Here is a 25,369-nt window from a genome sequence, read left to right on the forward strand (position 1 = left end):
GCTTTTGCTTTCTGCTATTAATAAATCCTTTTAATTGGATTTAACAGCCTATTGTGCTCGTTTATAACAATTTGGTGCCGTGACTCGGATCGGGATCTGGGGAACCTCTCTCTGAGAGGGGCGCCACGATTCCGCTCCCTTGAGCGGACTCAGACCGGGGTTTTTACCCTCATCCCGACCGACGAACCTAAAAGCCTAGAGAGCGAAAGCAAAGAAAGGAAAGCGGGCCCAGGGTACCCCGTAATTTTTGTGCACAAAGTCCGGACGAAGAGAAGACGCAGGACGCGTGAGTATAAAGGGGATCCGTTCGGGCGGGGTTCGGGATCCCGGAGTACGGCGAGTGTGTGTGTGTGTGAGAGGAGGACTGGCAGCCGGATTCTCCAAGCGAGTGTGGACCCTCAGTAGTGCGTTTTCCAGAGCCCGCGAGGGCCTGGGCCACGAACCAGGGGAAGCGATTGTGCTGTCGTGAGTGACTGAAGGTACTCCGGAGGACATGGGGCAGGGGGGAAGCAAGGATAAATCCCCCTCCCCGGTGGGGGTAAAACTTCCCCCAATTCCTAAGGAGAGTCCCTTAGGGTTTATGCTAACAAATTGGGAGCACTTTCCAGGGGCACCTGGAAAGGATAAGGCAAAGATGATACACTATTGCATAGAAGTATGGGGAGGACAAGAGATTTCTAAAGGAGTGTTTTGGCCCGTCTTTGGATCCTCAGAGGACTGGGTAAAGCAACTGTTGAATGGTTGGGTACACGCTAAGCAACCTTCTAACCTTGAGGAGAGTGCCTATGCCCAAGTCTGGATAGAAAAGCCGGAGGTGCTCGTGTTTAAACTCTCGGAGGCTTCAGGGAGAAAGAAAAAGAAGGGGCGAGCGGAAGAAGTAATCATTGCACCCCCGCCCTACATTCCCCCTGCGCCAAATGCACCCCCTCCTCCTCCACAATCGGATGAGGAAGAATCAGACTCAGACTCTGATCAACCCTCAGGCTCGCGTGGTCCTCTTACCCGAAGTAAGACGCAAGGCAAACTATTTCCCTTAAGGGAAATGCCGATGGGGGGACCAGAGCCGGGGATTGGATTTATTTCGGTGCCCTTAAGTTCGGGGGATGTTAGAGACTTTAAGAAGGAGATGGGAAATTTGCTAGAAGACCCCTTGGGCGTGGCAGAGCGGGTGGATCAATTCCTAGGTCCTAATATATACACCTGGGAGGAATTACAAGCTATACTTAACATTTTATTCACGGCCGAGGAAAGGAACATGATAAGAGTTGCTGGAATGCGAGCCTGGGATGCCCAACCCGCACATGCCCAGCAGCGGGCCGATACCAAATGGCCTCTGCAGAATCCTAACTGGGATAACCAGGATGAGGCTCATAGAGCTAACATGCGGGACTTTCGGACCATATTAATTGATGGCATAAGAGAGTCCGTTCCTAGGGGCCAGAATATAAATAAAGCATTTAACGACCGACAAAAGAAGGATGAAACCCCCACTGAATGGTTAGAGAGGTTAAGGAAAAGTTTCCAGCTGTACTCGGGATTAGACCCGAATAACCCAATGGGACAGGCAATTCTCAAAGTCCAGTTTGTCTCGAAATCTTGGGATGATATCAGGAGAAAGATACAGAAAATGGATGATTGGCAGGACAGGGATTTAGCAGAATTATTGCGAGAGGCGCAGAAGGTTTATGTCCGCAGAGAGGATGAAAGTCAGAAAAGACAGGTGAAAATGATGGTTGCTGCAGTGAGGGAAAGCAGGCGGGTAGAGGAAGAACAAAAGAGAGTTACTCGGAAAGGGGGGGGTGACAAGGGAAAGGTAGGAGAAAGGGTATGCTATTATTGCGGTAAGAAGGGGCATTTCAAGAGGGAGTGCAGGAGGAGGCTAAGGGACGAGGAGGAGTTCAAAATCGAATAGGGGAGTCAGGGGCTCTATTTTATGGGGACCAAGAAACATCAGAAAGAGCCCTTGATAAAATTGAAGGTGGGTCCCCAAGGCCAGGAAATAGATTTCCTGGTCGATACAGGGGCAGAAAGATCTACTATTCAATTTCTGCCTCAGGGCTGTAATTTGTCAAAACAGACAGCCACGGTAATAGGAGCTAAGGGGGAACCTTTTGAAGTACAAATTATCAAAGGGGTGGTGGTGGAATCGGGAACTAAAGTGGGGTTGGGTGACTTCCTATTAGTTCCTGAAGCGGATTACAATTTGTTAGGGAGAGACCTGATTGTTGAATTGGGAGTTCAAATTGAAGTGGTAGAGAAGGAATTAAAGATCAGACTTTGTTCCCTCCGTTTAGAAGATGAAGAGAAAATAAACCCCGAAGTGTGGTATAATCCAGGGACTGTGGGCAAATTAAATATAACCCCATTTACAGTGAAAATCAGAAATCCTGAAATCCCGGTAAGAATAAAACAGTATCCAATTTCACTAGAAGGGAGGAGAGGGTTAAAACCTGAGGTTGAAAGGCTGTTAAACCAAGGACTGCTAGAGCCTTGCATGTCGCCTTTTAACACCCCTATACTCCCGGTAAAAAAGGCAGACGGATCCTATCGGCTGGTGCACGACCTTAGGGAAATTAATAAGCGAACCGTGGCCCGATTCCCAGTAGTGGCGAATCCCTATACTCTTTTAAGCAAACTGGGACCTGAAAATGAGTGGTATAGTGTAATAGACCTGAAGGATGCCTTTTGGGCTTGCCCTCTGGACGAATCCAGCCGAGATTATTTTGCCTTTGAATGGGAGGACCCTGACACGGGGAGGCGACAGCAACTCAGGTGGGCGGTACTTCCACAAGGCTTTACGGAATCACCTAATTTATTCGGGCAAGCCCTGGAACAAATTTTGCAAGACTATAAAACAGACCCAGAGGTAAAGCTAGTTCAGTATGTGGATGATTTGTTAATAGCAGGTAAAGAAGAAGACAAAGTCCGGAAGGAAAGTATTAAACTATTGAATTTCCTGGGACTAAAAGGATTAAAAGTCTCTAAAGCAAAACTACAATTTGTAGAAGAAGAAGTTAGGTACCTGGGACATTATTTGAAAAAGGGAGAAAAGAGAATTGATCCAGATAGAGTACAAGCAATCCTATCTCTGCCCCTACCGCAAAGTAAACGGCAAATTCGTCAGGTATTAGGACTTACAGGATATTGTAGGCAGTGGATTGAGAACTATAGTGGGAAGGCAAGATTTTTGTATCAAAAACTTACCCAAGACGGGCACCTCAAGTGGACAGAGGAGGAAAAATCTAAATTCCAAGAATTAAAAGAAACTCTGGTCCATGCTCCAGTCCTAAGCCTCCCAGATTTAAAGAGGCCCTTCTTTTTATTTGTTAATATCGCAGATGGAGTAACTTATGGAGTACTTACCCAGGACTGGGCGGGGAAAAAGAAACCTATTGCATATCTGTCTAAAATCTTAGACCCTGTAAGCAGGGGATGGCCGGGCTGTTTACAAATAATTGCAGGCTGTGCGGAGTTAGTAGAAGAAGCAAGGAAGATCACCTTTAATGCCACTCTGAAGGTATTAACTCCACATAACATACGGAGTGTAATGCAACAAAAAGCAGACAAATGGATCTCTGATGCCAGGCTCCTAAAATATGAAGGGATTCTATTAGAAACCCCTAATTTCACTTTAGAAACCACCTCATTACAAAATCCAGCCTCCTTCCTCTTCGGAGAGCCCGAAACTGAATCACTAATACATGACTGTGTAATTACTATAGAAGAACAAACCAAAATTAGACCTGACCTGGAGGAAGAAGAATTAGAGACTGGAGAAAAATTGTTTGTTGATGGGTCATCCAGAGTAGTTGAGGGGCAAAGGAGATCAGGATATGCCATAGTGGGGGGGGCTGATTTAAAAGTAATCGAATCTGGACCCCTAGACAAAACATGGTCAGCCCAAGCCTGCGAGATATACGCTATCCTAAGAGCCTTGGAACTATTAAAAGGAAAAGAGGGGACCATCTATACAGATTCTAAATATGGATACGGGGTGGTGCACACTTTTGGAAAATTATGGGAAGAGAGAGGCCTCGTAAATTCACAGGGAAAGGACTTAATCCATCAGAAACTAATAATAGCCCTCCTGAGGGCCTTGAGAGGCCCTACTAGGATAGCAGTGGTCCATTTAAAAGGGCATCAACGGGGAATGGATTACCGGAGTAGGGGTAACAATGCGGCAGACTATGAGGCAAAGAAAGCTGCAATTATCAAGACATTAACCTTAAGTGAGGGAATTAGGAAGGACCTTGTAGATACCCCAAAGAACCCTGGGTCTACTACCCAGGATAAGCTTATATTTACAAGGGAAGAACAAGAGAAGCTTACAAAATTGGGAATAAAAGAGGAATCAGGGAAATGGCTGTTAAAGGATGGGAGGGAGGTTTTACCTAGAGCCATAGCCCAGCGGATGCTTAGTAAATTACACCAGAGAACACACTGGGGCGCTCAAGGACTGGTGGATCACTTTGCCACCCATTATATGACAGTGGGCCTACATGACTTAGCGAAAGGGATTACTAGAAGCTGTCCAACCTGTCTACGAGTAAACAGAAGAAACCTAAGGAAGCTACCCCTGGGTGGGAGGCCAGTGGCAAAGAGGCCCTTTTCAAATTTACAAGTAGACTTTACTGAGCTCCCCAAGATAGGGAGACTAAAATATCTTCTGGTTATAGTGGACCATTTAACACATTATGTAGAAGCAATCCCCACTGCCAGAGAAACAGCTCGGACGGTAACAAAAGCCTTGCTGGAAGAAATAATACCTAGATATGGGGTCCCAGAAACGATAGACTCTGATAAAGGCCCCCATTTCACTTCAAAAATAACACAGATGCTAGCAGAAGCTCTGGGCACAAAATGGGAACAACATACTCCCTGGCATCCACAGAGTTCGGGAAGGGTAGAAAGAATGAATGGGGAAATTAAGAAACAACTCACCAAATTAACACTAGAAACTAAATTATCCTGGGTAAAATGTTTGCCGTTGGCATTATTAAATGTTCGAACTCAGCCACGAGCTGATGTAGGACTATCCCCATTTGAAATGCTATATGGGATGCCCTATTCCCTAGAAAAAGTTCAAACCAATCCTAATATTACTGATCAAAGTATTAATAAATACTTAACCATTTTAATGAAATATAAAAAACAGTTATGGGAAAAAGGGATGTGGGCCCAAAGACCACCCCTAGATCTTGTGTTACACCAGGTACAACCCGGCGACTGGGTCCTCATCCGGAGCTGGAAGGAAGATTCGATCACCCCAAAGTGGGACGGACCATACCTGGTTTTAATCACCACTGACTCCGCAGTCCGTACAGCAGAGAAGGGATGGACTCATGCTAGCAGAATAAAGGGGCCAGTGGATCCAACTCGATTTCATACAGCTTCCAAAGAAGCGAGCTGGAAAATTGACGGGAAGCCGGGGGATTTAAAGCTAACAGTAAAGAGAACTTACAAATAATTTTCATGAGCTCTATCAGCTCTAAAGACATTTGGGTTGGAGATAACTGGGAACTGCAAGTACAACTAGTTGGAGAAACAAAACCTCCAGGATACTGTAAACGTCTAGAGGATTCAGCCCAGCAGCCCTTCTATCGGTTCATCCGACTTGAAAAAGAACAGAGACCTTGGGAAGGGGAGGGCCACGCTGAACATCAAAGTATTAGAGTAAGGTGTAGTTGGTTAGATTGTCGTTGTTACCCTTTTGCCTGTTTTTCCTGCAAAATCTGTAAAGGATTGTGGTGGGCTCACTGCAGAAAGGGGAGAGCTCCAAAAAGTGTATGTCAACGCTGCTGGCTGGAGCAGCGCAAATTGACATCTGAAGTACTAAATTACAAGGTTGCCACTCGGGAATTGACTAAAGGATCCCCTGAGTGGTGGGAGGTTTTCGTAAAGGGAATCAACCCTGAATTCCACTGTTACCATTCCAACGAGCCCCTGGGTCCGTTTCTCACGGATATAGTCCAGGTTAAGTGTCGCAAATTAGTTAAAAAACTCAGGTGCGACACTCCACAGTTGAATACAAAAAATTGGATCTCCCGGAGATCAAAGTGGGAGAGAGGGAACGATCCCACCCCTGAAGAATATCTCTGCTGTCGGGAAGATGGCTTGCCCTGTAACTTGTAGCAACCAAGTTGACAGGCGAGACAGAGAGGTAGATAGTGGGGATGAGGGGCCCTCCCAAACCTTGAAAGAGAACGTAAATCATCATGAGTATGAGAGTGGTGACAACGGAATGAGGGAAAATGGGAATGTAAAACTGAGCATGATAAGTAACATCCTCCCCTGCAGTGCGTATCACTCAATCCTATGGGTTTTTATGTTTGTATGGTTTCCCCTTCAGAGTGCTACAGCTAACTCACATGAACCCTTTAAATGGACCTTAAGCAGATGGGAAGATCACGATACCCGTCATATTTTACAAACAATAACGGGACCTGGAGCACCGAGCTTCAAAGTTGGAATCTGTGATTTAACTCGGAATTTAAAATGCGGGCGACTGTTAAACTTAACAAGCTTCTATATGTGCCCCGCTTCAAACCCAGGGAAGCAATACTGTAATTACCCCAAACATTATTACTGTGCCTATTGGGGCTGTGAAACAATAGCATCAGCGTGGGCTCCGGGTGGGGGATTAGATAAATATTTAAAGGTAGGACATGGACCAGTAGGATGTAAACGACCACGAGAGTGGCCTTGGACTGGGAAAAACTTACTTGGGAACTGCACCTTTCTTTACCTAAATATCACTCAACCAAGCGATTCTGGGTGGTTAATAGGCAAAACATGGGGGGTTAGGCATTGGATAGAAGGACATGATCCGGGAAATCTGATTCAAATAAAAAAAGAAGTAGCACCGCACGACCCTAGCCCTATAGGCCCAAATCCAATAATAAGCAATGACTTAAAAGAAAGTAATAAAGCCAGAGATAATGTTATAGACAAAGGTAATCAAGAACCTCAGTTATTAGTGCAGAGGTATACAACTTTATGGAAAATCATGCAAGCTACTTTTGGGGTTCTAAATCATACCCATCCTAACCTAACTAAAGGATGTTGGCTTTGCTATATGATAAATCCACCCTTTTATGAAGCTATTGGGATTACATCCGAAGCAAGGGAAATAAATGGTACAAATCCAAAGGAGTGTCTCTGGAAAAAAGAAGGAGATAATGTTCCAGGCATTACCTTGTCCCAAGTTAGTGGGCAAGGAAGATGCGTAGGAAAAATTCCTGCAGATATGCGACACCTCTGCAACACAACAATAAGCATTAACAGAACAGACAAACCTTTTGATTGGCTTATGCCAGCAGTCAATACTAAATGGGTATGTCAACAACTTGGAGTTACACCCTGCCTATCGGTAAAAGCCTTTAATAATTCAGACTTCTGCATTCAAGTTCTAATAATCCCCAGAATCGTATACCACCCAAAAGAATACGTGTTAGAACATCAACAAACCCCTGAACACTACTTAGTTAAGAGAGAACCACTTACAGCACTAACGGTAGCAATCTTGCTCAGCATAGGGGGAGCGGGAGTCGGAACAGGGGTCGCTTCCCTAGTAAGTCAAACCCAAGGTATGAAAGCTCTGCGCACATCTGTAGATGAAGATTTAAGTAGAATAGATAAAGCCATAAGTGAACTAGTTAAATCAGTAAAATCCCTTTCTGAGGTAGTCCTCCAAAACCGAAGGGGATTAGATTTGTTGTTCTTACAGCAAGGGGGACTATGTGTTGCTTTACAAGAAGAATGTTGCGCTTATGTAGACCACACAGGTATTGTAAAAGACACGATGGCTGAGTTACGCAAACAAATAGAACAACGAAAAAGAGAAAGAGAATCCCAGAAAAGTTGGTATGAATCCTGGTTTACATATTCTCCCTGGCTGACCACTCTATTATCCACCCTTGCGGGACCAGTAATTTTACTAATTCTAATACTTACTTTTGGACCATGTATCCTTAGCAAACTTATTACCCTAGTGAAAAATAGGTTAGAAGCTGCACATTTAATGATAGTAAAGCCAAAGTATGAGCCACTTAGCGAAGTAGAGACTGAAGAGTATTTAGAGTTAAGCAAGAAAGAGTTAGAACGCTTTAATGAACAAAAAGAAGGTTAAAATAAAAAGGGGGGATATTGTTAGGAAAATAAGGCCTTTTTGTTCATATAGAGTCTCTCATATTCACAGAATAGAGTTTTAATTAGAGCTTGTACTTGTCTGAACATGTTCTCATCTTGTCAGGCATTCCAGTGTCTATCTCATGCATTCCAGTGTCTATGTCATGCATTCCAGTGACTATCTTTCAAGGTTGACTTCGTTACGAAGTTTTTAGGGAGTTAGAACTGTTTTGAAAAGGCTGCTACTAGACACCCAAACACCTAAGCAAATAGATATGTTTCAAGGATAGTTCCGTTACAGACTTGGCAAAACATGTAAACGTGCCTCGAGATAACATTTCTTGTTTTTGAGGGAATTTCCAGGTCGCAGAGACAGCCTTAAAGAAGACCACTGGCGCCATCAAGAGGCAGAGAACGACCACCTAACAACAGGGTGCGCCTGCGCAGAAGAGACACTGGAGCGTCACCAGAGCGTCACACACCCGGAAGAGACAACCCAATAAGTGGGGGGGAAACGGAGAGCTAGGCGCGGTAGTTGAAACGACTGCCGCCCAGCGCGCGCTGGTTTGCTTTTGCTTTCTGCTATTAATAAATCCTTTTAATTGGATTTAACAGCCTATTGTGCTCGTTTATAACAGGGAACATTTCCCTTTGCTCAGGGGAATTTCTCACAGGTGCCTTGTAGTGACTCTTTGTGTCTGTGTGCACACAGGAGTGCCTGTGCTCAGGGAAATGTGGCAGAAATGCTGCTCTCTGAGGGCTTTGATTGCCTTGGATAGCTGAGCCAGTCAGGCCTGGAAGTAAGGTTAAGTCATGTCACCCTGATTCTTAAGATTTTCTAAAGCCTTCTGAGTTTCCATTCTGTTGGAGAACCTTCCCACACAATTTCTGTCAACAACATATTGTTTACAATCTTTTATGGGGTTGGACAAACTTGATGTACTAGTGCTTTGTCCAATGTCTTTGGACAGGTGGTCCATTCACTCTCCAATCCAATGTCACCTTTGGGAAAGTATAAAAGTTGGAGTCAGAGAATAAACTTTTCTCTTTACCTTGAAAATAGCAGGTGGCTCGCGTCGTGCTTTCACGTGTCTTATAGCGACAAAGTCACAAGCTGTAAGCAAAGTTAAATGCTGCTAAGAGTTGTTCTTTTGCTAATTTGTGAAGCTTAATAGAAGTTCTAAGCGAAGTTGAATATTGTTAAGTGTTATTCCACAGCTCTGTTTAGCTTTTAGGCTGTATTCCTTTTATCCTTGCCCTCACTGTCCTTTCGTCACACACACACACACACACACACACACACACACACACACACACACCCACACACACACACACACACACAAACACACAGAGACACACAGACACCGGGACAGTTCTTGACTCCTTTTTGTTTTGATTGCCTGGATTTTGTTTGGTTTTGTTGTTGCTTTGTTTCCTTGGTGTGCCTGAAGTGTCCAGTCAGGAGCAGAGTGACTCTTGCCAAGGAACTCTGTGGTGCTGTCACTTAATATTAAAGCTGTTTTATGCTACTCCCCTGCTGGGGATTTTTAAAGTGCTCTCAAGCCCTCCTTCATAAGAGGGTGAAGGAGCCCTGGCCAAGCTCTGGCCCTGGGGGCACAGGGATGCTGCTAGGGGGTCCCTGTCTCCCTGTTCCAACTGTGACGGCCCTGAGCCCCTGTCCCCGTGTCAGGCTCTGGGCTTGATCTCCTCGAACATCCTCAGCGGGAGGCTGCAGCGCCAGGGGCAGGGGGACCCAGATGGACACGGGATGCCACCGGGCACGAGCAGCTTTGGACTTCTCTGGGAGGAACTGTGAGTGGGAGCTGGCTTGAAGTGACCTCCCCAGTAAGGTCACAGAGCCCCTGAGATGTCACACTGCCTCCTGGGATGTCACAGCCCACCCTGAGATCTCACAAATCCCCCTTGTGATGTCACAGAGCCAGTGCTGCTCTAGCACTCTGGGATGTCATACAGTTGCGCTGTGATGGCACAGAAGACTCTGGCATCACAAAGTCAGCCCGTGTCACAATCCTCTAGTGCAAGCGGGAATCATGACAGTTCATTTTCCCCATCTCAGAATTAGCAGAAGTAGATAGGCTTATCATGAGAAACCGAATGTGATGAACATGTTAGAAATGCAAGGCTCCAAGTTATTAATTTTTAATTTAATAAAAGTTATTAAGTGTACCAAATATAAACTTTGAGAAAAATGAAAAAAAGACACTATAAAAAAAAGTCAATGTGGAGCCCGGGATTGCCACCGGGTGAGACACAGGTTTGACAGCTGCAGCAGAGGGTCCTCTATGCTTCACACCGACCGTCCTGTCTGACCCATTTTTATACGATTTTCCTTGCCTGAGCCAGAGTCCCCTTTCTTCCTTTTCAAAGTGCACGTATTCATGTGGAGTTCTTTTCTCTGTGGCAAGTTGAACAATACCTGTCCGGAGAGTGATGAACACCTGTGTTTGCAGTCCCGGAATTCGGATTTGAGATGTACCTCCCTGATGGCTCTGACTATCTCGGTCTCGGATATTTATAGTGTATTTATCGTCCGGGTGTTTCTCGGACAACCTTGATGCATGATCCCTCTCTGGGCTGGCCACTTTCGTTCGCTTGTAAATAAAGTCCTCCCTCTCTCGTCCAGGTGGCTTTGACATGGTGTTGCAATCGCTGTTGCTGGCTTGTGCGATTTAAAAACTTCCTATAAGAGTATAATTTAACAGCACATAACTATAAAAGAGACGACAATTTTATTTGCACGAATTATCCTATAGACATATAACAGTCCTAATGATTCCTTGAGGCCTTGCAGTGTCACAATGTTCTCCATGGTTCCACAGGCCCCACAGTGTCATGTGACCCCTCTGTTCTATGAGTCCTGCAATGTCACAATGGACCTTTGGACCAATGGACCATGGGGCTTTGCAGTGTCACAACGCTCTCCTTTGGCTCCACAGGGTCACAATGGAGCACTGATTACAGGCAGCCTCTCTGTGTTACCCTGGAGCTTTGTTTCCGTGGGGTCTCGCAGTGTCCCAATGGAGCCTTGGCTGGATGGGGCCTCACAGTGTCACAATGATGCCTACATTCCACTGAGGCACACGGCGTCACTAGGGTCCCCTTGCTTCCATGAGGCCCAGCAATGTCACAGTGGTGTCCATGAATCCATGAGGACTCACAGTATCCCAATGGTCTCTTGATCTCACATGGTCCCACAGTGTCCCAATGGTCCCTTGGTCTCACAAGGCCCCACAGTGTCCCAATGGTCACTTCTTCTCACATGGCCCCACAGTGTAACAATGGTCCCTTGGTTCCATGGTTCCTGGTCTGGTGCATTCCCCTTTCCCCTTCTCAGGCCACCCTGCCAGCTGAGAAATGCTCACTGGGCCAGGGCCTTGGCCAGCAGCCCCTGGGCTCAGCTCCTCTGGAGCTCATCAAAGACACTGTCTGCTCCAGGCTCAACCCTTCATCCCCTGGGGAGATGCCAAAGCCTCCACAGGGAACATTTCCCTTTGCTCAGGGTAATTTCTCACAGGTGCCTTGTAGTGACTCTTTGTGTCTGTGTGCACACAGGAGTGCCTGTGCTCAGGGAAATGTGGCAGAAATGCTGCTCTCTGAGGGCTTTGATTGCCTTGGATAGCTGAGCCAGTCAGGCCTGGAAGTAAGGTTAAGTCATGTCACCCTGATTCTTAAGATTTTCTAAAGCCTTCTGAGTTTCCATTCTGTTGGAGAACCTTCCCACACATTTTCTGTCAACAACATATTGTTTACAATCTTTTATGGGGCTGGACAAACTTGATGTACTAGTGCTTTGTCCAATGTCTTTGGACAGGTGGTCCATTCACTCTCCAATCCAATGTCACCTTTGGGAAAGTATAAAAGTTGGAGTCAGAGAATAAACTTTTCTCTTTACCTTGAAAATAGCAGGTGGCTCGCGTCGTGCTTTCACGTGTCTTATAGCGACAAAGTCACAAGCTGTAAGCAAAGTTAAATGCTGCTAAGAGTTGTTCTTTTGCTAATTTGTGAAGCTTAATAGAAGTTATAAGCGAAGTTGAATATTGTTAAGTGTTATTCCACAGCTCTGTTTAGCTTTTAGGCTGTATTCCTTTTATCCTTGCCCTCACTGTCCTTTCGTCACACACACACACACACACACACACACACACACACACACACACACCCACACACACACACACACACACAAACACACAGAGACACACAGACACCGGGACAGTTCTTGACTCCTTTTTGTTTTGATTGCCTGGATTTTGTTTGGTTTTGTTGTTGCTTTGTTTCCTTGGTGTGCCTGAAGTGTCCAGTCAGGAGCAGAGTGACTCTTGCCAAGGAACTCTGTGGTGCTGTCACTTAATATTAAAGCTGTTTTATGCTACTCCCCTGCTGGGGATTTTTAAAGTGCTCTCAAGCCCTCCTTCATAAGAGGGTGAAGGAGCCCTGGCCAAGCTCTGGCCCTGGGGGCACAGGGATGCTGCTAGGGGGTCCCTGTCTCCCTGTTCCAACTGTGACGGCCCTGAGCCCCTGTCCCCGTGTCAGGCTCTGGGCTTGATCTCCTCGAACATCCTCAGCGGGAGGCTGCAGCGCCAGGGGCAGGGGGACCCAGATGGACACGGGATGCCACCGGGCACGAGCAGCTTTGGACTTCTCTGGGAGGAACTGTGAGTGGGAGCTGGCTTGAAGTGACCTCCCCAGTAAGGTCACAGAGCCCCTGAGATGTCACACTGCCTCCTGGGATGTCACAGCCCACCCTGAGATCTCACAAATCCCCCTTGTGATGTCACAGAGCCAGTGCTGCTCTAGCACTCTGGGATGTCATACAGTTGCGCTGTGATGGCACAGAAGACTCTGGCATCACAAAGTCAGCCCGTGTCACAATCCTCTAGTGCAAGCGGGAATCATGACAGTTCATTTTCCCCATCTCAGAATTAGCAGAAGTAGATAGGCTTATCATGAGAAACCGAATGTGATGAACATGTTAGAAATGCAAGGCTCCAAGTTATTAATTTTTAATTTAATAAAAGTTATTAAGTGTACCAAATATAAACTTTGAGAAAAATGAAAAAAAGACACTATAAAAAAAAGTCAATGTGGAGCCCGGGATTGCCACCGGGTGAGACACAGGTTGGACAGCTGCAGCAGAGGGTCCTCTATGCTTCACACCGACCGTCCTGTCTGACCCATTTTTATACGATTTTCCTTGCCTGAGCCAGAGTCCCCTTTCTTCCTTTTCAAAGTGCACGTATTCATGTGGAGTTCTTTTCTCTGTGGCAAGTTGAACAATACCTGTCCGGAGAGTGATGAACACCTGTGTTTGCAGTCCCGGAATTCGGATTTGAGATGTACCTCCCTGATGGCTCTGACTATCTCGGTCTCGGATATTTATAGTGTATTTATCGTCCGGGTGTTTCTCGGACAACCTTGATGCATGATCCCTCTCTGGGCTGGCCACTTTCGTTCGCTTGTAAATAAAGTCCTCCCTCTCTCGTCCAGGTGGCTTTGACATGGTGTTGCAATCGCTGTTGCTGGCTTGTGCGATTTAAAAACTTCTTATAAGAGTATAATTTAACAGCACATAACTATAAAAGAGACGACAATTTTATTTGCACGAATTATCCTATAGACATATAACAGTCCTAATGATTCCTTGAGGCCTTGCAGTGTCACAATGTTCTCCATGGTTCCACAGGCCCCACAGTGTCATGTGACCCCTCTGTTCTATGAGTCCTGCAATGTCACAATGGACCTTTGGACCAATGGACCATGGGGCTTTGCAGTGTCACAACGCTCTCCTTTGGCTCCACAGGGTCACAATGGAGCACTGATTACAGGCAGCCTCTCTGTGTTACCCTGGAGCTTTGTTTCCGTGGGGTCTCGCAGTGTCCCAATGGAGCCTTGGCTGGATGGGGCCTCACAGTGTCACAATGATGCCTACATTCCACTGAGGCACACGGCGTCACTAGGGTCCCCTTGCTTCCATGAGGCCCAGCAATGTCACAGTGGTGTCCATGAATCCATGAGGACTCACAGTATCCCAATGGTCTCTTGATCTCACATGGTCCCACAGTGTCCCAATGGTCCCTTGGTCTCACAAGGCCCCACAGTGTCCCAATGGTCACTTCTTCTCACATGGCCCCACAGTGTAACAATGGTCCCTTGGTTCCATGGTTCCTGGTCTGGTGCATTCCCCTTTCCCCTTCTCAGGCCACCCTGCCAGCTGAGAAATGCTCACTGGGCCAGGGCCTTGGCCAGCAGCCCCTGGGCTCAGCTCCTCTGGAGCTCATCAAAGACACTGTCTGCTCCAGGCTCAACCCTTCATCCCCTGGGGAGATGCCAAAGCCTCCACAGGGAACATTTCCCTTTGCTCAGGGTAATTTCTCACAGGTGCCTTGTAGTGACTCTTTGTGTCTGTGTGCACACAGGAGTGCCTGTGCTCAGGGAAATGTGGCAGAAATGCTGCTCTCTGAGGGCTTTGATTGCCTTGGATAGCTGAGCCAGTCAGGCCTGGAAGTAAGGTTAAGTCATGTCACCCTGATTCTTAAGATTTTCTAAAGCCTTCTGAGTTTCCATTCTGTTGGAGAACCTTCCCACACATTTTCTGTCAACAACATATTGTTTACAATCTTTTATGGGGCTGGACAAACTTGATGTACTAGTGCTTTGTCCAATGTCTTTGGACAGGTGGTCCATTCACTCTCCAATCCAATGTCACCTTTGGGAAAGTATAAAAGTTGGAGTCAGAGAATAAACTTTTCTCTTTACCTTGAAAATAGCAGGTGGCTCGCGTCGTGCTTTCACGTGTCTTATAGCGACAAAGTCACAAGCTGTAAGCAAAGTTAAATGCTGCTAAGAGTTGTTCTTTTGCTAATTTGTGAAGCTTAATAGAAGTTATAAGCGAAGTTGAATATTGTTAAGTGTTATTCCACAGCTCTGTTTAGCTTTTAGGCTGTATTCCTTTTATCCTTGCTCTCACTGTCCTTTCGTCACACACACAAACACACAGAGACACACAGACACCGGGACAGTTCTTGACTCCTTTTTGTTTTGATTGCCTGGATTTTGTTTGGTTTTGTTGTTGCTTTGTTTCCTTGGTGTGCCTGAAGTGTCCAGTCAGGAGCAGAGTGACTCTTGCCAAGGAACTCTGTGGTGCTGTCACTTAATATTAAAGCTGTTTTATGCTACTCCCCTGCTGGGGATTTTTAAAGTGCTCTCAAGCCCTCCTTCATAAGAGGGTGAAGGAGCCCTGGCCAAGCTCTGGCCCTGGGGGCACAGGGATGCTGCTAGGGGGTCCCTGTCTCCCTGTTCCAACTGTGACGGCCCTGAGTCCCTGTCCCCGTGTCAGGCTCTGGGCTTGATCTCCTCGAACATCCTCAGGGGGAGGCTGCAGCGCCAGGGGCAGGCGGACCCAGAGGGACACGGGATGCCACCGGGCACGAGCAGCTTTGGACTTCTCTGGGAGGAACTGTGAGTGGGAGCTGGCTTGAAGTGACCTCCCCAGTAAGGTCACAGAGCCCCTGAGATGTCACACTGCCTCCTGGGATGTCACAGCCCACCCTGAGATCTCACAAATCCCCCTTGTGATGTCACAGAGCCAGTGCTGCTCTAGCACTCTGGGATGTCATACAGTTGCGCTGTGATGGCACAGAAGACTCTGGCATCACAAAGTCAGCCCGTGTCACAATCCTCTAGTGCAAGCGGGAATCATGACAGTTCATTTTCCCCATCTCAGAATTAGCAGAAGTAGATAGGCTTATCATGAGAAACCGAATGTGATGAACATGTTAGAAATGCAAGGCTCCAAGTTATTAATTTTTAATTTAATAAAAGTTATTAAGTGTACCAAATATAAACTTTGAGAAAAATGAAAAAAAGACACTATAAAAAAAAGTCAATGTGGAGCCCGGGATTGCCACCGGGTGAGACACAGGTTTGACAGCTGCAGCAGAGGGTCCTCTATGCTTCACACCGACCATCCTGTCTGACCCATTTTTATACGATTTTCCTTGCCTGAGCCAGAGTCCCCTTTCTTCCTTTTCAAAGTGCATGTATTCATGTGGAGTTCTTTTCTCTGTGGCAAGTTGAACAATACGTGTCCGGAGAGTGATGAACACCTGTGTTTGCAGTCCCGGAATTCGGATTTGAGATGTACCTCCCTGATGGCTCTGACTATCTCGGTCTCGGATATTTATCGTGTATTTATCGTCCGGGTGTTTCTCGGACAACCTTGATGCATGATCCCTCTCTGGGCTGGCCACTTTCGTTCGCTTGTAAATAAAGTCCTCCCTCTCTCGTCCAGGTGGCTTTGACATGGTGTTGCAATCACTGTTGCTGGCTTGTGCGATTTAAAAACTTCCTATAAGAGTATAATTTAACAGCACATAACTATAAAAGAGACGACAATTTTATTTGCACGAATTATCCTATAGACATATAACAGTCCTAATGATTCCTTGAGGCCTTGCAGTGTCACAATGTTCTCCATGGTTCCACAGGCCCCACAGTGTCATGTGACTCCTCTGTTCCATGAGTCCTGCAATGTCACAATGGACCTTTGGACCAATGGACCATGGGGCTTTGCAGTGTCACAACGCTCTCCTTTGGCTCCACAGGGTCACAATGGAGCACTGATTACAGGCAGCCTCTCTGTGTTACCCTGGAGCTTTGTTTCCGTGGGGTCTCGCAGTGTCCCAATGGAGCCTTGGTTGGATGGGGCCTCACAGTGTCACAATGATGCCTACATTCCACTGAGGCACACGGCGTCACTAGGGTCCCCTTGCTTCCATGAGGCCCAGCAATGTCACAGTGGTGTCCATGAATCCATGAGGACTCACAGTATCCCAATGGTCTCTTGATCTCACATGGTCCCACAGTGTCCCAATGGTCCCTTGGTCTCACAAGGCCCCACAGTGTCCCAATGGTCACTTCTTCTCACATGGCCCCACAGTGTAACAATGGTCCCTTGGTTCCATGGTTCCTGGTCTGTTGCATTCCCCTCTCCCCTTCTCAGGCCGCCCTGCCAGCTGAGAAATGCTCACTGGGCCTGGGCCTTGGCCAGCAGCCCCTGGGCTCAGCTCCTCTGGAGCTCATCACAGACACTGTCTGCTCCAGGCTCAACCCTTCATCCCCTGGGGAGATGCCAAAGCCTCCACAGGGAACATTTCCCTTTGCTCAGGGGAATTTCTCACAGGTGCCTTGTAGTGACTCTTTGTGTCTGTGTGCACACAGGAGTGCCTGTGCTCAGGGAAATGTGGCAGAAATGCTGCTCTCTGAGGGCTTTGATTGCCTTGGATAGCTGAGACAGTCAGGCCTGGAAGTAAGGTTAAGTCATGTCACCCTGATTCTTAAGATTTTCTAAAGCCTTCTGAGTTTCCATTCTGTTGGAGAACCTTCCCACACATTTTCTGTCAACAACATATTGTTTACAATCTTTTATGGGGCTGGACAAACTTGATGTACTAGTGCTTTGTCCAATGTCTTTGGACAGGTGGTCCATTCACTCTCCAATCCAATGTCACCTTTGGGAAAGTATAAAAGTTGGAGTCAGAGAATAAACTTTTCTCTTTACCTTGAAAATAGCAGGTGGCTCGCGTCGTGCTTTCACGTGTCTTATAGCGACAAAGTCACAAGCTGTAAGCAAAGTTAAATGCTGCTAAGAGTTGTTCTTTTGCTAATTTGTGAAGCTTAATAGAAGTTCTAAGCGAAGTTGAATATTGTTAAGTGTTATTCCACAGCTCTGTTTAGCTTTTAGGCTGTATTCCTTTTATCCTTGCCCTCACTGTCCTTTCGTCACACACACACACACACACACACACACACACACACACACACACACACACAAACACACAGAGACACACAGACACCTGGACAGTTATTGACTCCTTTTTGTTTTGATTGCCTGGATTTTGTTTGGTTTTGTTGTTGCTTTGTTTCCTTGGTGTGCCTGAAGTGTCCAGTCAGGAGCAGAGTGACTCTTGCCAAGGAACTCTGTGGTGCTGTCACTTAATATTAAAGCTGTTTTATGCTACTCCCCTGCTGGGGATTTTTAAAGTGCTCTCAAGCCCTCCTTCATAAGAGGGTGAAGGAGCCCTGGCCAAGCTCTGGCCCTGGGGGCACAGGGATGCTGCTAGGGGGTCCCTGTCTCCCTGTTCCAACTGTGACGGCCCTGAGCCCCTGTCCCCGTGTCAGGCTCTGGGCTTGATCTCCTCGAACATCCTCAGCGGGAGGCTGCAGCGCCAGGGGCAGGGGGACCCAGATGGACACGGGATGCCACCGGGCACGAGCAGCTTTGGACTTCTCTGGGAAGAACTGTGAGTGGAAGCTGGCTTGAAGTGACCTCCCCAGTAAGGTCACAGAGCCCCTGAGATGTCACACTGCCTCCTGGGATGTCACAGCCCACCCTGAGATCTCACAAATCCCCCTTGTGATGTCACAGAGCCAGTGCTGCTCTAGCACTCTGGGATGTCATACAGTTGCGCTGTGATGGCACAGAAGACTCTGGCATCACAAAGTCAGCCCGTGTCACAATCCTCTAGTGCAAGCGGGAATCATGACAGTTCATTTTCCCCATCTCAGAATTAGCAGAAGTAGATAGGCTTATCATGAGAAACCGAATGTGATGAACATGTTAGAAATGCAAGGCTCCAAGTTATTAATTTTTAATTTAATAAAAGTTATTAAGTGTACCAAATATAAACTTTGAGAAAAATGAAAAAAAGACACTATAAAAAAAAGTCAATGTGGAGCCCGGGATTGCCACCGGGTGAGACACAGGTTGGACAGCTGCAGCAGAGGGTCCTCTATGCTTCACACCGACCGTCCTGTCTGACCCATTTTTATACGATTTTCCTTGCCTGAGCCAGAGTCCCCTTTCTTCCTTTTCAAAGTGCACGTATTCACGTGGAGTTCTTTTCTCTGTGGCAAGTTGAACAATACCTGTCCGGAGAGTGATGAACACCTGTGTTTGCAGTCCCGGAATTCGGATTTGAGATGTACCTCCCTGATGGCTCTGACTATCTCGGTCTCGGATATTTATAGTGTATTTATCGTCCGGGTGTTTCTCGGACAACCTTGATGCATGATCCCTCTCTGGGCTGGCCACTTTCGTTCGCTTGTAAATAAAGTCCTCCCTCTCTCGTCCAGGTGGCTTTGACATGGTGTTGCAGTCGCAGTTGCTGGCTTGTGCGATTTAAAAACTTCCTATAAGAGTATAATTTAACAGCACATAACTATAAAAGAGACGACAATTTTATTTGCACCAATTATCCTATAGACATATAACAGTCCTAATGATTCCTTGAGGCCTTGCAGTGTCACAATGTTCTCCATGGTTCCACAGGCCCCACAGTGTCATGTGACTCCTCTGTTCCATGAGTCCTGCAATGTCACAATGGACCTTTGGACCAATGGACCATGGGGCTTTGCAGTGTCACAACGCTCTCCTTTGGCTCCACAGGGTCACAATGGAGCACTGATTACAGGCAGCCTCTCTGTGTTACCCTGGAGCTTTGTTTCCGTGGGGTCTCGCAGTGTCCCAATGGAGCCTTGGCTGGACGGGGCCTCACAGAGTCACAATGATGCCTACATTCCACTGAGGCACACAGCGTCACTAGGGTCCCCTTGCTTCCATGAGGCCCAGCAATGTCACAGTGGTGTCCATGAATCCATGAGGACTCACAGTATCCCAATGGTCTCTTGACCTCACATGGTCCCACAGTGTCCCAATGGTCCCTTGGTCTCACAAGGCCCCACAGTGTCCCAATGGTCACTTCTTCTCACATGGCCCCACAGTGTAACAATGGTCCCTTGGTTCCATGGTTCCTGGTCTGGTGCATTCCCCTCTCCCCTTCTCAGGCCGCCCTGCCAGCTGAGAAATGCTCACTGGGCCTGGGCCTTGGCCAGCAGCCCCTGGGCTCAGCTCCTCTGGAGCTCATCACAGACACTGTCTGCTCCAGGCTCAACCCTTCATCCCCTGGGGAGATGCCAAAGCCTCCACAGGGAGCATTTCCCTTTGCTCAGGGGAATTTCTCACAGGTGCCTTGTAGTGACTCTTTGTGTCTGTGTGCACACAGGAGTGCCTGTGCTCAGGGAAATGTGGCAGAAATGCTGCTCTCTGAGGGCTTTGATTGCCTTGGATAGCTGAGCCAGTCAGGCCTGGAAGTAAGGTTAAGTCATGTCACCCTGATTCTTAAGATTTTCTAAAGCCTTCTGAGTTTCCATTCTGTTGGAGAACCTTCCCACACATTTTCTGTCAACAACATATTGTTACAATCTTTTATGGGGTTGGACAAACTTGATGTACTAGTGCTTTGTCCAATGTCTTTGGACAGGTGGTCCATTCACTCTCCAATCCAATGTCACCTTTGGGAAAGTATAAAAGTTGGAGTCAGAGAATAAACTTTTCTCTTTACCTTGAAAATAGCAGGTGGCTCGCGTCGTGCTTTCACGTGTCTTATAGCGACAAAGTCACAAGCTGTAAGCAAAGTTAAATGCTGCTAAGAGTTGTTCTTTTGCTAATTTGTGAAGCTTAATAGAAGTTCTAAGCGAAGTTGAATATTGTTAAGTGTTATTCCACAGCTCTGTTTAGCTTTTAGGCTGTATTCCTTTTATCCTTGCCCTCACTGTCCTTTCGTCACACACACACACACACACACACACACACCCACACACACACACACACACACAAACACACAGAGACACACAGACACCGGGACAGTTCTTGACTCCTTTTTGTTTTGATTGCCTGGATTTTGTTTGGTTTTGTTGTTGCTTTGTTTCCTTGGTGTGCCTGAAGTGTCCAGTCAGGAGCAGAGTGACTCTTGCCAAGGAACTCTGTGGTGCTGTCACTTAATATTAAAGCTGTTTTATGCTACTCCCCTGCTGGGGATTTTTAAAGTGCTCTCAAGCCCTCCTTCATAAGAGGGTGAAGGAGCCCTGGCCAAGCTCTGGCCCTGGGGGCACAGGGATGCTGCTAGGGGGTCCCTGTCTCCCTGTTCCAACTGTGACGGCCCTGAGCCCCTGTCCCCGTGTCAGGCTCTGGGCTTGATCTCCTCGAACATCCTCAGCGGGAGGCTGCAGCGCCAGGGGCAGGGGGACCCAGATGGACACGGGATGCCACCGGGCACGAGCAGCTTTGGACTTCTCTGGGAGGAACTGTGAGTGGGAGCTGGCTTGAAGTGACCTCCCCAGTAAGGTCACAGAGCCCCTGAGATGTCACACTGCCTCCTGGGATGTCACAGCCCACCCTGAGATCTCACAAATCCCCCTTGTGATGTCACAGAGCCAGTGCTGCTCTAGCACTCTGGGATGTCATACAGTTGCGCTGTGATGGCACAGAAGACTCTGGCATCACAAAGTCAGCCCGTGTCACAATCCTCTAGTGCAAGCGGGAATCATGACAGTTCATTTTCCCCATCTCAGAATTAGCAGAAGTAGATAGGCTTATCATGAGAAACCGAATGTGATGAACATGTTAGAAATGCAAGGCTCCAAGTTATTAATTTTTAATTTAATAAAAGTTATTAAGTGTACCAAATATAAACTTTGAGAAAAATGAAAAAAAGACACTATAAAAAAAAGTCAATGTGGAGCCCGGGATTGCCACCGGGTGAGACACAGGTTTGACAGCTGCAGCAGAGGGTCCTCTATGCTTCACACCGACCGTCCTGTCTGACCCATTTTTATACGATTTTCCTTGCCTGAGCCAGAGTCCCCTTTCTTCCTTTTCAAAGTGCACGTATTCATGTGGAGTTCTTTTCTCTGTGGCAAGTTGAACAATACCTGTCCGGAGAGTGATGAACACCTGTGTTTGCAGTCCCGGAATTCGGATTTGAGATGTACCTCCCTGATGGCTCTGACTATCTCGGTCTCGGATATTTATAGTGTATTTATCGTCCGGGTGTTTCTCGGACAACCTTGATGCATGATCCCTCTCTGGGCTGGCCACTTTCGTTCGCTTGTAAATAAAGTCCTCCCTCTCTCGTCCAGGTGGCTTTGACATGGTGTTGCAATCGCTGTTGCTGGCTTGTGCGATTTAAAAACTTCCTATAAGAGTATAATTTAACAGCACATAACTATAAAAGAGACGACAATTTTATTTGCACGAATTATCCTATAGACATATAACAGTCCTAATGATTCCTTGAGGCCTTGCAGTGTCACAATGTTCTCCATGGTTCCACAGGCCCCACAGTGTCATGTGACCCCTCTGTTCTATGAGTCCTGCAATGTCACAATGGACCTTTGGACCAATGGACCATGGGGCTTTGCAGTGTCACAACGCTCTCCTTTGGCTCCACAGGGTCACAATGGAGCACTGATTACAGGCAGCCTCTCTGTGTTACCCTGGAGCTTTGTTTCCGTGGGGTCTCGCAGTGTCCCAATGGAGCCTTGGCTGGATGGGGCCTCACAGTGTCACAATGATGCCTACATTCCACTGAGGCACACGGCGTCACTAGGGTCCCCTTGCTTCCATGAGGCCCAGCAATGTCACAGTGGTGTCCATGAATCCATGAGGACTCACAGTATCCCAATGGTCTCTTGATCTCACATGGTCCCACAGTGTCCCAATGGTCCCTTGGTCTCACAAGGCCCCACAGTGTCCCAATGGTCACTTCTTCTCACATGGCCCCACAGTGTAACAATGGTCCCTTGGTTCCATGGTTCCTGGTCTGGTGCATTCCCCTTTCCCCTTCTCAGGCCACCCTGCCAGCTGAGAAATGCTCACTGGGCCAGGGCCTTGGCCAGCAGCCCCTGGGCTCAGCTCCTCTGGAGCTCATCAAAGACACTGTCTGCTCCAGGCTCAACCCTTCATCCCCTGGGGAGATGCCAAAGCCTCCACAGGGAACATTTCCCTTTGCTCAGGGTAATTTCTCACAGGTGCCTTGTAGTGACTCTTTGTGTCTGTGTGCACACAGGAGTGCCTGTGCTCAGGGAAATGTGGCAGAAATGCTGCTCTCTGAGGGCTTTGATTGCCTTGGATAGCTGAGCCAGTCAGGCCTGGAAGTAAGGTTAAGTCATGTCACCCTGATTCTTAAGATTTTCTAAAGCCTTCTGAGTTTCCATTCTGTTGGAGAACCTTCCCACACATTTTCTGTCAACAACATATTGTTTACAATCTTTTATGGGGCTGGACAAACTTGATGTACTAGTGCTTTGTCCAATGTCTTTGGACAGGTGGTCCATTCACTCTCCAATCCAATGTCACCTTTGGGAAAGTATAAAAGTTGGAGTCAGAGAATAAACTTTTCTCTTTACCTTGAAAATAGCAGGTGGCTCGCGTCGTGCTTTCACGTGTCTTATAGCGACAAAGTCACAAGCTGTAAGCAAAGTTAAATGCTGCTAAGAGTTGTTCTTTTGCTAATTTGTGAAGCTTAATAGAAGTTATAAGCGAAGTTGAATATTGTTAAGTGTTATTCCACAGCTCTGTTTAGCTTTTAGGCTGTATTCCTTTTATCCTTGCTCTCACTGTCCTTTCGTCACACACACAAACACACAGAGACACACAGACACCGGGACAGTTCTTGACTCCTTTTCGGTTTGATTGCCTGGATTTTGTTTGGTTTTGTTGTTGCTTTGTTTCCTTGGTGTGCCTGAAGTGTCCAGTCAGGAGCAGAGTGACTCTTGCCAAGGAACTCTGTGGTGCTGTCACTTAATATTAAAGCTGTTTTATGCTACTCCCCTGCTGGGGATTTTTAAAGTGCTCTCAAGCCCTCCTTCATAAGAGGGTGAAGGAGCCCTGGCCAAGCTCTGGCCCTGGGGGCACAGGGATGCTGCTAGGGGGTCCCTGTCTCCCTGTTCCAACTGTGACGGCCCTGAGTCCCTGTCCCCGTGTCAGGCTCTGGGCTTGATCTCCTCGAACATCCTCAGGGGGAGGCTGCAGCGCCAGGGGCAGGCGGACCCAGAGGGACACGAGATGCCACCGGGCACGAGCAGCTTTGGACTTCTCTGGGAGGAACTGTGAGTGGGAGCTGGCTTGAAGTGACCTCCCCAGTAAGGTCACAGAGCCCCTGAGATGTCACACTGCCTCCTGGGATGTCACAGCCCACCCTGAGATCTCACAAATCCCCCTTGTGATGTCACAGAGCCAGTGCTGCTCTAGCACTCTGGGATGTCATACAGTTGCGCTGTGATGGCACAGAAGACTCTGGCATCACAAAGTCAGCCCGTGTCACAATCCTCTAGTGCAAGCGGGAATCATGACAGTTCATTTTCCCCATCTCAGAATTAGCAGAAGTAGATAGGCTTATCATGAGAAACCGAATGTGATGAACATGTTAGAAATGCAAGGCTCCAAGTTATTAATTTTTAATTTAATAAAAGTTATTAAGTGTACCAAATATAAACTTTGAGAAAAATGAAAAAAAGACACTATAAAAAAAAGTCAATGTGGAGCCCGGGATTGCCACCGGGTGAGACACAGGTTTGACAGCTGCAGCAGAGGGTCCTCTATGCTTCACACCGACCATCCTGTCTGACCCATTTTTATACGATTTTCCTTGCCTGAGCCAGAGTCCCCTTTCTTCCTTTTCAAAGTGCATGTATTCATGTGGAGTTCTTTTCTCTGTGGCAAGTTGAACAATACGTGTCCGGAGAGTGATGAACACCTGTGTTTGCAGTCCCGGAATTCGGATTTGAGATGTACCTCCCTGATGGCTCTGACTATCTCGGTCTCGGATATTTATCGTGTATTTATCGTCCGGGTGTTTCTCGGACAACCTTGATGCATGATCCCTCTCTGGGCTGGCCACTTTCGTTCGCTTGTAAATAAAGTCCTCCCTCTCTCGTCCAGGTGGCTTTGACATGGTGTTGCAATCACTGTTGCTGGCTTGTGCGATTTAAAAACTTCCTATAAGAGTATAATTTAACAGCACATAACTATAAAAGAGACGACAATTTTATTTGCACGAATTATCCTATAGACATATAACAGTCCTAATGATTCCTTGAGGCCTTGCAGTGTCACAATGTTCTCCATGGTTCCACAGGCCCCACAGTGTCATGTGACTCCTCTGTTCCATGAGTCCTGCAATGTCACAATGGACCTTTGGACCAATGGACCATGGGGCTTTGCAGTGTCACAACGCTCTCCTTTGGCTCCACAGGGTCACAATGGAGCACTGATTACAGGCAGCCTCTCTGTGTTACCCTGGAGCTTTGTTTCCGTGGGGTCTCGCAGTGTCCCAATGGAGCCTTGGTTGGATGGGGCCTCACAGTGTCACAATGATGCCTACAT

At 47.2% G+C, this 25,369-nt stretch overlaps 1 long non-coding RNA gene across 1 annotated transcript; it reads left to right on the forward strand.

The window, feature by feature from the left end:
* Window positions 1-231: 231 nt before the first annotated feature.
* Window positions 232-7,819, forward strand: LOC144247570 (uncharacterized). The gene is made up of 2 exons (XR_013341206.1): window positions 232-286; window positions 5,213-7,819. It is a non-coding gene; the product is annotated as an uncharacterized LOC144247570 (long non-coding RNA).
* The last annotated feature ends 17,550 nt before the right edge of the window (window positions 7,820-25,369 follow it).

The sequence above is a fragment of the Lonchura striata genome, chromosome 27 (assembly GCF_046129695.1).
Source record: "Lonchura striata isolate bLonStr1 chromosome 27, bLonStr1.mat, whole genome shotgun sequence".
Taxonomy (NCBI): domain Eukaryota; kingdom Metazoa; phylum Chordata; class Aves; order Passeriformes; family Estrildidae; genus Lonchura; species Lonchura striata.